The 11,061-nt window shown below is 49.3% G+C and overlaps 1 pseudogene; it reads left to right on the top strand.

Moving 5' to 3' along the window:
* Positions 1 to 9,793: 9,793 nt before the first annotated feature.
* Positions 9,794 to 9,967, top strand: LOC112549008 (annotated as a pseudogene).
* Positions 9,968 to 11,061: the final 1,094 nt, after the last annotated feature.

The raw sequence follows: 11,061 nt of genomic DNA, 5'->3' as shown, positions 1-11,061 counted from the left end.
GGTTGGCGGGGGTGCTGGGGCAGCAGCTATTTTCAGCTTCCTGACTGCAGCTGGCCCAGGCTCTGGGGTAGCTGCTGCCAGCCATGGTGCCCGGGCTGCTTGCAGCAGGGCTTGTAGCCTCCCAGCCACCTGCTGGGAGGAGCCCGGGCTCCGTGGCTGGCAGCAGCTGCCTAGAGCCCGGGCTGGCGGTGGCGTGCCGAGCGAAATGGCCTCGCGTGCCGGGAGTTGCCGACTCTTGCATTAGACCAACTATATAAATAGATCAACTAAATAAATTAGTTGGTCTAATAAAAGATATCACATTTACCCAAAGAACCTTGTCTGCCTATGTCCTTAGACCAACACGACTACAACCAACAACCCTAAAGCAGAATAACAGTGTGCTTGTTTGGGCAGTTCCCGCCCAATAGCAGAACCTGGCCAGGTAAGAGAATCTACAAAAGCATTGTCATGATTGCCTGATCTCTGATTACTAGCCTGATGTGTACAACAGGAGGGTTTGGGGTTGTAGCCTCTTTTGCAGAGGAATGGTTGTGGGTCCTTTGGAAAGGCAGTTAATATCTGGTGGTGGTAAATTTGTTCTTCAGGCAAGAATTCTTGTGGTGACTTCATTATACTCATTTGTGATGGTTATAAACTTTGCTATACTGTTACATTTTGAAATACTTAAGAGTGAATTTGAAATAGTTAAAACCCGTATTTGAAAACTGATCTCACACTTCTAGTGCTCAAAGGAAATCTACTCCTGCATCTTTACGAGACCAGCCTGGTGCCACAAGTTCATGAGCCTATTGGGCGCTAGGTACCAGGGACAGTGGCTTCCTGGTTGGTTGCGATCTACCAGATAACTCCCTAACCTTAGCACTTCACAAGTGGTAAGGACCCTCCTGATCAATCTCCTTCCTGTTTTTGCTTTTTGAGGTTTTTGCTGCATCTTTCCTGCATGCTGGCTACCTGAGCATTTATCTTGCATCCTGTTTTTATTTACACGTGGAGGATTTACACAAGCATTTGTTCCATCTGCTACTTGGTTCTGCCGCGTCTGCGTCTCTCCCAGAAGCCTGATGGAGGGTTCTGTGATGCCCCAAACCTTGCCTATGTCCAGCCATGTAGTTGGTCCAATAAAAGACATCGCCCACAAGAATTCTTGCCTCTTGCATGTTTCCTGGACCATCACAGCAACAACATCACCTCAACACTACCTTCTTCGAGCAAAGGCTTGTCCAAGAAGGGAGATAAAGGATGCATGGGAGGTCGCATTGTTAAAGATACATGAAAAGGGTGGTGTTTGGTAAACGAAAGTATAAAAAGTCTGTGACTATGCATGTTACGCAGAAATAGTGTGTCTTGTTACGTGAGAAAAGAGAGTACTGATCCATATTGGGGGACCACTCTTAACAAAAAATAAAAACCGTGGATGAATTCGTATCCCGTTACCTGTACTTCCTTTTATAACCCTCTGTCCTTCTATGGGCTAATTGCCCTGTTTTTCTCTACTGACCTATTCAGTCTACCTTACTCACTCTCTCTCTCTCTCTCTCTCTCTCGCTCTCGCGCGCTCTCTCTCTCTCTCTCTCATTTGTATTTCAGTTACCTTCTATTTAGAACCCTTGCTTTCTGCAAGTCCATTGTTTGCATCCCAAGAAGGAAAACTGATCCCTCACTGAACCAGTTAGTCTTCAGTGGGCCACCCTGCCCTGCCTTCTTCTCAGCAAGGAACAGCGGACATGATCTCTGCAAAAAGAAAGCTTGTCTGGTAAGGAACTATTTTTCTCTTTAAGTAACTTTTGACATTCAAGCAAAGAACTCTCAGTACCGTCGTCCTATCTACCCTTGAAAAATGGGATGGCTTCATAAAGTTTCGTATTTGTGGGATGTGCAGATTGAGGCTCATGCTGTGCTTTACACGTTATATAAAAACCTGTGAACCTGGATACCAGCTAGGCTCAAAGGTCTTGAAGTAAGATTGTGCGTTTTGAGCTTGTGGAATCCAGAGACCACGTAAATCTGCATTTTCTCCCCATTCTCTGCATCCCACTTTTTGACAGCGTCATTCTGCTGGAGCTATGCTGACAAAACCTCTGGTAGGTGGGTGGACATACAGCCACACTTTGGTTAGTGTATTAGGTGCAAATCCACTCAACCCCCCTACAGAACCTCTTCTGCCAGCTAAAGCTCCAGGCTCTGCAAAGGCATGGTGAGACAATATAGACAAACAAAACTCTTGGGTTAGAGGTGATATCTCTTAAGAGACCAACTAAATAGTAGGGGGGAAAAAATTCTATAGTGAGACAATAGGCAGACAAGCTTCTTTGGCTAAATGTGGTATCTCTTCTCAGACCAGCTAAGTAGTTGGGAAAATTGTTCTTTGCAGGCTTTCGGGCACAAACACCCTTCGTGAGACAATAGCCCCAGTAAGTACCTAAGGCTAAAAACAGACAAGGTGTTTATCTCTGGTCTTGAATGAAAATTACCATGAATTAGTCCCAGTTGTCCCAGCAGAAGTGTTATCTCAGTTCTTCACAGGTATTTGGGGGAGGGAGGGAAATGGGCATGTACCTCTGTAGGATCCCAGAATAAAAGGCTGGGGGGGTAGGAATCCCGATTTTTTAGAGTGAATGACATCATCCCAGCCAGCTCCTCTGTAAGGATCAGGTTCAGTCTCTGAATCCTGTCTCAGCCAGGGCCGATTAGGATCAGCGTCCCATTGTTCTTGTCCCCATAGGCCACTGAGAGGAGGTTTGGATTTTACTGCTGCCACCACTCCCTACTTGGCTTCAGGGTGGGTTTGATTTAAATCAAATCAATTTAAATAGTGATTTAAATCACTGGTCAGGAAGCCTCAATTTAATCACTGCTTTCTACAAAAAGTGAATTCTTCTTGATAGGTTTTCCCTTCCACCATACCATTCCCTCGCTATATCTCAAATCAACGGAGGGACTGTACTCAGAAACGTATCCCTCAAGACTTCTGAAATGTTCTGCTCAAAATGTTTCTCTTTTGTTTCTACTGCCCCTCCGCCCTTAGATTTATCTCCAGACTCCTCCTCCTTGTCCAGATCTACTCCACACCCCTAACAATCCTCAATTCATTTAACATCTTGAAACTTTGCACTTTTAGAGAGAGGTAAGGGCTTCCCTCTGTACGCAAACTTGCAGAGAGACAACAGGGCTGATGGGTAGGTAATCAGGTCTGTTATCTCTCAGCTCCATATACTGCTGTTAACAAGGCTCTTATATCTGGAGATACGCTTAATGGGATCTTCTAGATGAAGCACTGAGTCCCATTGGGTACAGTGGTTTCCTTTAATCTTTACTAATCTATGCAGGAGCCTCTGGGAATCCCCTAAGATAGTGCATGGCCTGTTGTGACCTATTTATAAAACTTTTCTAAAAAGGTTACATGAATATATAGTCTCAAATAGTATATAATTAGAAGTTATAATCTCTGTTCCATGATGATATCTTTGAGCTTTAACATAACTTAACTACAACTATCTTTATATAGGTTTTTTTATTTTTAAAGCATCTTAACAAAAAATACAATTAAATAAAAAAAAATCTGTTTTTTAATTTAATTTTTTTTTTTAATGTTGATTTTTATCCACCCTGCTTGGCTTGGAGTTGATTTTTTAAGCTAGCAATTTTCATCTCATGTACCTGATGATTCATAGTCAGTATTTTCCTGCTTTTGTAGCTCGATCCAAGTGGAAGCATTAGTTTCATCAAGTTCAGTTTTTAAATTTTGAAGTTCTTGTTCTGCAATTTTTCATGGGTTGCCAAGCATAATTAATTAGGGAAGCCTCTGTTATAGTCACAGCCTGCTGTAAACTCAGTCACTTGACTCTGTATTTGGGCTAGTTTCTCTAGTTACCTGCAGTCTTTAAGTCTGTGATCAATTTGGAGCACTCTTTACCAGTACACCATAATCCCTGGACCTTCTGCATCTTTCCACCTTGTGCATCTTTTTAGACAGTTTGCCTTTAACAGCATTTAATATTTCCCTCTCTTTGTTCAAAGCAGGAATAGGAATGGATCAATTGAGTTCCTCATCCTGGAAGGCATCCCTTTTCTAGCGAGGCCCTCCCTGTGAGGATAGGTATTGCCGTAACTCCTGTTCCAGAGTGGCCGCGTCTACACGAGACGCTTGCTGCGCAGTAGCTCATTACTGCTGCGCAATAGCATCACCTGGCATGAGCCGTGACGTGATGCTACTGCGCAGTAGTAACGCACAGTCAGCGTCACTAGACAAACGTGCCGGGGCACTACTGCGTGGCAACACCGGTTATTGTGCAGTGGGCGGCTCGTGTAGACGTGCCCAGTTAGTGGCAGACCTACTTTAACTGAATGGATATCTTCCGTGATAGGACAGACACCAGCCCTCTTAAAGAGTTCTACGACCCCAAAAGGTTTCCCCGCAGAAACACAAGGTCTCATGCCCTGGCTTCTGGTTCCAATAAAATGATCTCTTTCCAGGGATACTGGCCACACATGGGGCACCAAGATGAAGGGAAGCCCTCTATCCTGAAATGGGGACAAAGGGAGCTTACTTTGTCAGAGAGGGCCCTGGAGCAAAGGAAGAGCATGTCTGTCTCTTCTCATCTCACTTCATCAGATGCTAAGAAGGCACTACAGGAAGCAAAACTTGCATATAGAGCAGCGATTAGAATGGAAAGGGGAGGAGAAAGCAGAGGGCCCTGCAAATGTCACTGGAGCCTGCGGCACCCCTGTCTTTGTCCTTTCCCTTCCCCTTCCCTACCCTTTGTAGTCTAATCACTGCTTTCTGTTTAGCAGCTTTGCTTCCTGCAGCTGCTTCTCGGCACTTGATGAAGCAAGCTGCTGCTTGCGAAAGCTGATGCATCCCTGGTTTTGCGAGTCTAGTAAGGGCAAATCTTTCTGCCTGAATCCAGGCTAGCGTGGCTAATTACTCTATCCTTAAACGAACAGGCTGAAGGCGTGCCCCAGGGTGAAACCTGATGCCACGGCATATAAAAGTATGGTGGATGCTCATGCTTCGGTTACTCGATGAAGTTGCACGTTAGAAATGGGTGCTCTTGATTGCTTAATACGTGCGTTGTGTTTTTAAAAGATTTTCTGAAATGTATCATGTTTTACAGCAGGGCCGCCCAATTTCTGAGCGGCCAGGGGCTGCAGACCCCTGGGCCGCACGCTGCACGAGCCGAAAGGGATCTACAGGTCCTCCTGACCGCCCCATCTCCCCCAGCCAGAGACTCCTTTGGGGCAGGACTGTGCTGCTTTGCCTTGGCCTTAGGGGTGGGAGCGGGAAGCAGAAGCCGGAATAGGGAGGGGGACTTTGTGGCAGCAGCAGCAGGGGAGTGATGGGGTGAGCAGCATCTGGACTGGGAGTTTGGGAGCTGCATACAGCCCAGTTGGGTGGCTGTGTTTTACAGTAACTGGCTGGCCTCCAGTGGTTTTCTGCACCCTTTTGCTCTCCTTATGTGCTGTCTTTCTTTGGAGCAAATGACTTGGAATGGGGCGCGTCCACACGAGACGTTTACTGTGCAGTTGACTACTTCACTATGTAGTAAATGAGTAAATGTCTCGAGGTCTACGCATGCGGCCCTATTAGGGCGCACGGAACGAATCAACTCCGCAGCAGGGTAGTACTCGTAAAATCTTCTTTCATGTTTTTTTCCGCTCAGCAGTGCATGTGTAGACTCTGAACCTGCTGGCTGGGGCGCGAGGGTGCTTCAGTGCTGGCGATGCCTGCCTGCTAGCCCCAGCACTGACGCACATTGAGCCCGGCCTGAGCAGCTCTGGGCTGGCAGGCTGACCCCCGGGGCCCCGTGCCAGCCAGGACTGCTGCGACCCGGCTCGACGTGCTGTGTTCCGGGTGTGCCTGGGAGTTTCCCGGGAGCGATAAGCTCTGCAGTGTATTGCTGCCCCCTAATGGCACGTGTAGACGTGCCCACGGAGAAATGCTGATACTTCCTGCTTCCCCATTTGTATGCTACTGTCAGGGGCTGTCAGGGGGTACTTGGGAATGCTCTCCTAGGGGGTATGCGCGGGCGGGCAGGGACGGAGCATCACGACCCACCACCCCGCATTGCCACTTCCCAGGAGCAGGGCTGGGAGGGAAGGGGGGGGCGAGGGCAACGGCACCCCTCTGCTGGCTGCACAGGTGCTGCCCAGACGGCTGGCCGGTGTGGGAGTAGGGAGCTTGCACGTGGCAGCCACCGCCGCCACCCACCACCCTGTGCCACCGCCTCTCCTAGTCCAGCCGCGCGGCATGCGTGCCCCCCCCCCCGGCTGTGCGTCCAGCTGCTGGGGGTACGCTGATTAAAAAAGGTTGAAAATCCCTGTGCTACGTGATGTGTGGTTATAAAAGTTAAGCTTTAATTGTATGTATTTTAATGCGTATCGTTAAAAAAGGACGCAATCTGGCAAACTGGCATAGATTTGGAGGTATTCTTAATGTGCAAACACTTACTTGGTAATGAGCGTGACAGCATCTGCATTCATTTTAGTTCTCATGAGGTCTACCTTTTCTTACTCCCTGATTTAACAGCTCGTAGGTTACGAAGTAGAGGTTTGGATGATCCCAGAGGTAAAACAAGATTACTTCATGCAGATAATCCTGCTTTCATATACGCAGCACGGTGAGTTCCGCAATTTACATTTCAAAAGCACCTCTTGCACCGCATATCCTTAGACCTTGTACTTTTCATAGATTTCATAGACGTTAGGGGCTGTAAGGGACCTCATGAGATCATCGGGTCCAGCCCCCCCGCCATAGGCAGGAGGTCAGCTGGGATCAAGTGACCCCAGCAAGAAATAAATCCAGCTGTTTTTTGAAGGAATTCAGAGTAGGTGCTACTTTTATTTATACTATAAACTTTTCTTAGCTTTTTTTTCCATATTTCTGAATTGGGCCTAGAATTTTGGGGAGACCAGATTTTTCTGCCATGATTTGTTCTCAGCAAGTAACAGGGTGGGTCAGCACTTCTCTGTAAGGTGTAGTAACGTGCGACTTTTCTGAGTGTATGACAAAGAATATGACCAGTCCCACAATTTTTGTTTTTGTTGTTGTTACATTTGCTAGCAGCCCCTGAATTGACAAGGTCCACGTATCTCCAAGGCGCCTAAAAGTCAGTTTCCGGACCGGTGTCATCGCAGACAGCACTGGGCATTTCACGGGCACTGCTTACAGTGCTGCCAGTGCCGTAGCATTTGCAACAGGAATACTGGCAGCCTCTGGTCCCGCTGAAGAACTTGTGACTGTCAGTTCTGGCTGTGTATTTAACGAGCACTTTACTGACACCACCTTCCAGTTAGCACGGGGTCCCTGTCTAAGGTCGGTCCCCTGCTCGCGCCGCGCGTACTCCTGGAGGAAGTAGGGCCGGGCAGAAGCCACGCGTGCGGTTCTGCGGAGAGGGCAGCCAGAGGCACGTCCCCTTGCCAGGGGAGGGTTAAAGTCAGGCTGTCGTCATCACGCTGGGATGTTCGGCTGCCTTTATGCACATCCTGAGCGTCTCCCTCTCCGTCCCCGTCTCCTTTCCTGTCCTCACTCAGCCAGCCAGGAGGCGAGAGGCAGGGAAGTGTTGAGGGGGCAGGAATCAGGGGGCCTTTGGGATACATGAGCAGGGCAGATGCTAGTGCTGTGGACCCCATCAGAGGGTGCCGTTGCGAGAGGGATTTTTCCCCAGGTTCCTGGGACCAGGGGCTGCTTGTGACAGCTGAGGGAAAAGGAGGAAAAGGGGACCTTTTCCAAAGGGGAGCAGTGGCTCCGTTCTGCTGGCTGGGTGTGAGCACGCTGAGGAGGATTCGAATGAGGCAAAGCAGAGGCTCCACACCCCAAACTGGAAAGGCGTTGCCACCTTCAAATCATTCTCATAGACTTTAGGGGCTGGAAGGGACCTCGAGAGATCATCGGGTCCAGCCCCCCGGAAGTCAGCTGGGATCAGGTGACCCCAGCAAGAAATATAGCCACCTGTTTTTTGAAGGAATGCAGAGTAGGTGTTTGCACCACCTCTGGGGGGAGTTTGTTCCAGACCCTGGACACGCACCATAAAGAAATTTTCTTATATCCAGTCTAAATTGGCCTTCCTGGAGTTTATGGCCATTAGATCTTGTTATCCCTTGTGGAGCTGTTGAACAGCTGTTCTCCCAGGTCCTGATGTACCCCTCTTATGTAATTGTAGGCTGCCACCAAGTCCCCCCTGAGCCTTCTCTTCTCCAGACTGAAGAGTCCCAAGTCCCTCAGCCTTTCCTCGTGTGGCCTTCCCTCCAGGCCTTGGATCATACGAGTGGCTCTCCTCTGGACTCTCTCAAGCTTCTCCACGCCCTTCCTGAAGTGGGGGGGCCCAATACTGGACGCATTACTCCAGCTGCGGTCTCACGAGGGCCGAGTAAAGCGGGAGGATGACTTCCCTGGTTTTGCTTGAGATGCGTCGGTGGATGCACGCCAGAGTTTGGTTAGCTTTGCCAACCACAGTGTCACATTGGTGGCTCATATTCATCTTGTGCTCAGTCAAGACCCCCAAGTCCCTTTCGGTCATGGTGCTAGCGAGCGTAGCAGTGCCGAGCCTGTACGTGTGCTGGGGGTTTTTCCTACCAAGGTGCAGCACCTTACACTTCTCTGCATTGAAGGCCATCGGCTCGTGCCTGCGCAACTGTTAAGTGCGTTCGCATTCGGTGTTCACGCTGAGTGATTAAGTGCATTTGCACGCAACAGGGATGTCCACTGACACCCAACTAAGTGTGTGCACAGAAACAGTGAAGCGCATCCATGTGCAACCCCGTTCTAGTTGTTAGCTGTGAGCTAGCTGAGAACAACTGAGATGAAGCAAAGGAGAGGCGCCGCACACGAAATGGGAAGGAAAGGTTTTGCTCCGTTTCAGTCGTCCTCAGCTCCTTCACAGGGAACAATTAAGGGTGTTCCCGTTCAAATACAACTGGGTGGGTTCACACGCAGTGATGAAGGGTGCTCAACCACAACTGAAGCACCTTCACACTTGGCCACTAAGCACAGTCACACAGAGCAGTGGGGCGCATTCCCCCTCAGGGATCAGCACCTGCCCTTTGGATGCCTGCCCCTTTGAGAAGGGCTCCTAATGTGCCTGTGTCTGCTAAGGGGGTTGCTGCTGCTGGAGGGAGCAGGGATGGAGGAGCGCCGCGTGTGGCAGGAGAGGGTTAATGTGAGACGCTGTCGTCATCATGACTCGCTCAGGCTTTGCACAAATCATCTCTCGTCTCCAGCGAGGAGGAGATGAGAGACAGGGAAGTGTTGAGAGGGCATGGATGGGGGGGGGCTTTGGTCTATGAGGGTGGGTGGGTGCCTCTGACCTGTTGATACTGCAGGAGGGCTTTTCCGTAGGTTTGCGGGGCCAGAGGCTGCAGGTGACGACTGTGAGCGGAGGGCCCCGTGTGACAGCTTGCCGTGTTTTGGGGGAGGATGCCCTTGGGGGCGCCGAGGTTTCCGAGGGGTTGGGGGTATCGCTTCAACGGACGACGACCCTGCGCCACCCGAAGAGGACCCCCGTGATAGACTATATCTAGACTGAGACACTTTTTCCTCGGACCACTTCTTCCACCGTTGCGGACCATTGTCACAGGTATGTGTGTTTCTATCCTCTTTTTCTCTCAGCGTCGCGAAACCCCCCCCTCCCCTTCCCCACTCCCCTTCCCCCCGGGCTTAGTTGGCTAACTTTGTATCGCATGTAACCTAGTTGCGTTCCCAACCTCACCCCCATCCTTCTATTGTTAGTCCCTCGCCCGGGCGCTCTGTATTTCCCTATCGGCTTTGTCATCTTTTTTGGATTTACAATCATTAACATCTACTAATAAAAGTCAATCTGTTCTTATCAGTTTAATATCTGATATGTCCTCGATGTGAGGACTTTATATTAAATGGATTTTTGGGACTGGGAGATGGACTCAGAGCTTGCTCCATCCACTCCGTGCATCGGCCTGGTATTCCAGTGCCTCCAGGAGTGGTGTACCTCCCCTTGGGGAGAATGAGGCTGTGTCAAAAAGTAGATCTTGTAGCTTTTTCTTGTGGGGGTTGGGTGTTGACATGCTCTGGCTGTTGGAAGCCCTGAAGGGGAGGTGTGGTTGTCAGGAGGAAAAGCGGTGCGTCTGTCTAGGCAGTGCTTCTGTGTAGGATACAGTAACGTGTGACTTTTCTGAGCGTATGACAAAGTGTTCACTTTATGAATATTACCAGCCCCACAGTTTTTGCTGTTGTGGTGGTTACATTCGCTAGCAGCCCCTGAATTGACAAGTTCCGTGAACCGTCAAATACACCCAGTTGTATTTGAACGGGAACACCCTTAATTGTTGCCTGTGAGAGTGTGAACATGTTTTAGTTGTGGCTGAGCACCCTTAATCACTGACTGTGAACCCACCCAGTTGTATTTGAACGGGAACACCCTTAATTGTTCACTGTGAAGGAGCTGAGGACGATTGAAACAGAGCAAAACCTTTCCTTCCCGTTTCCTCTACTTCCTCCAGGAGTACGCGTGGCACAAGCAGGGGACCAACCCTAGACAGGGACCCTGCGCTGACTGGAGGGCGGTGTCAGCATAGTGCTCGTTACATACACAGCCGGAACTGAAGTTCTTCAGCGGGACCAGAGGCTGCCAGTATTCCTGTTGCAAATACCACGGCGCTGGCAGCACTGTAAGCAGTGCCCGTGAAACGCCCAGCGCTGTCTGCGGTAACGCCAGTCCAGAAATTGACTTTTGGAAGCCTCGACGGTTCACGGAACTTGTCAATTCAGGGGCTGCTAGCGAATGTAACCACCACAACAGCAAAAACTGTGGGGCTGGTAATATTCATAAAGTGAACACCTTGTCATACGCTCAGAAAAGTCGCACATTACTGTATCCTACACAGAAGCACTGACCCACCCTGTTACTTGCCGAGAACAAATCATGGCAGAAGAAATCTGGTCTCCCCAAAATGCTAGGTAGGCCCAATTCAGAAATATGGGGAAGAAAAAAAAAGCTATGAAAAGTTTATAGTATAAATAAAAGTACGAGGTCTAAGGATATGTGGTGTAAGAGGTGCTTTTGAAACGTAAATTGCGGAACTCACCAT

The sequence above is a fragment of the Alligator sinensis genome, unplaced genomic scaffold (assembly GCF_000455745.1).
Source record: "Alligator sinensis unplaced genomic scaffold, ASM45574v1 scaffold1198_1, whole genome shotgun sequence".
In the NCBI taxonomy this organism is placed as follows: Eukaryota; Metazoa; Chordata; order Crocodylia; family Alligatoridae; genus Alligator; species Alligator sinensis.
This window is presented reverse-complemented; position numbering and strand designations above follow the sequence as displayed.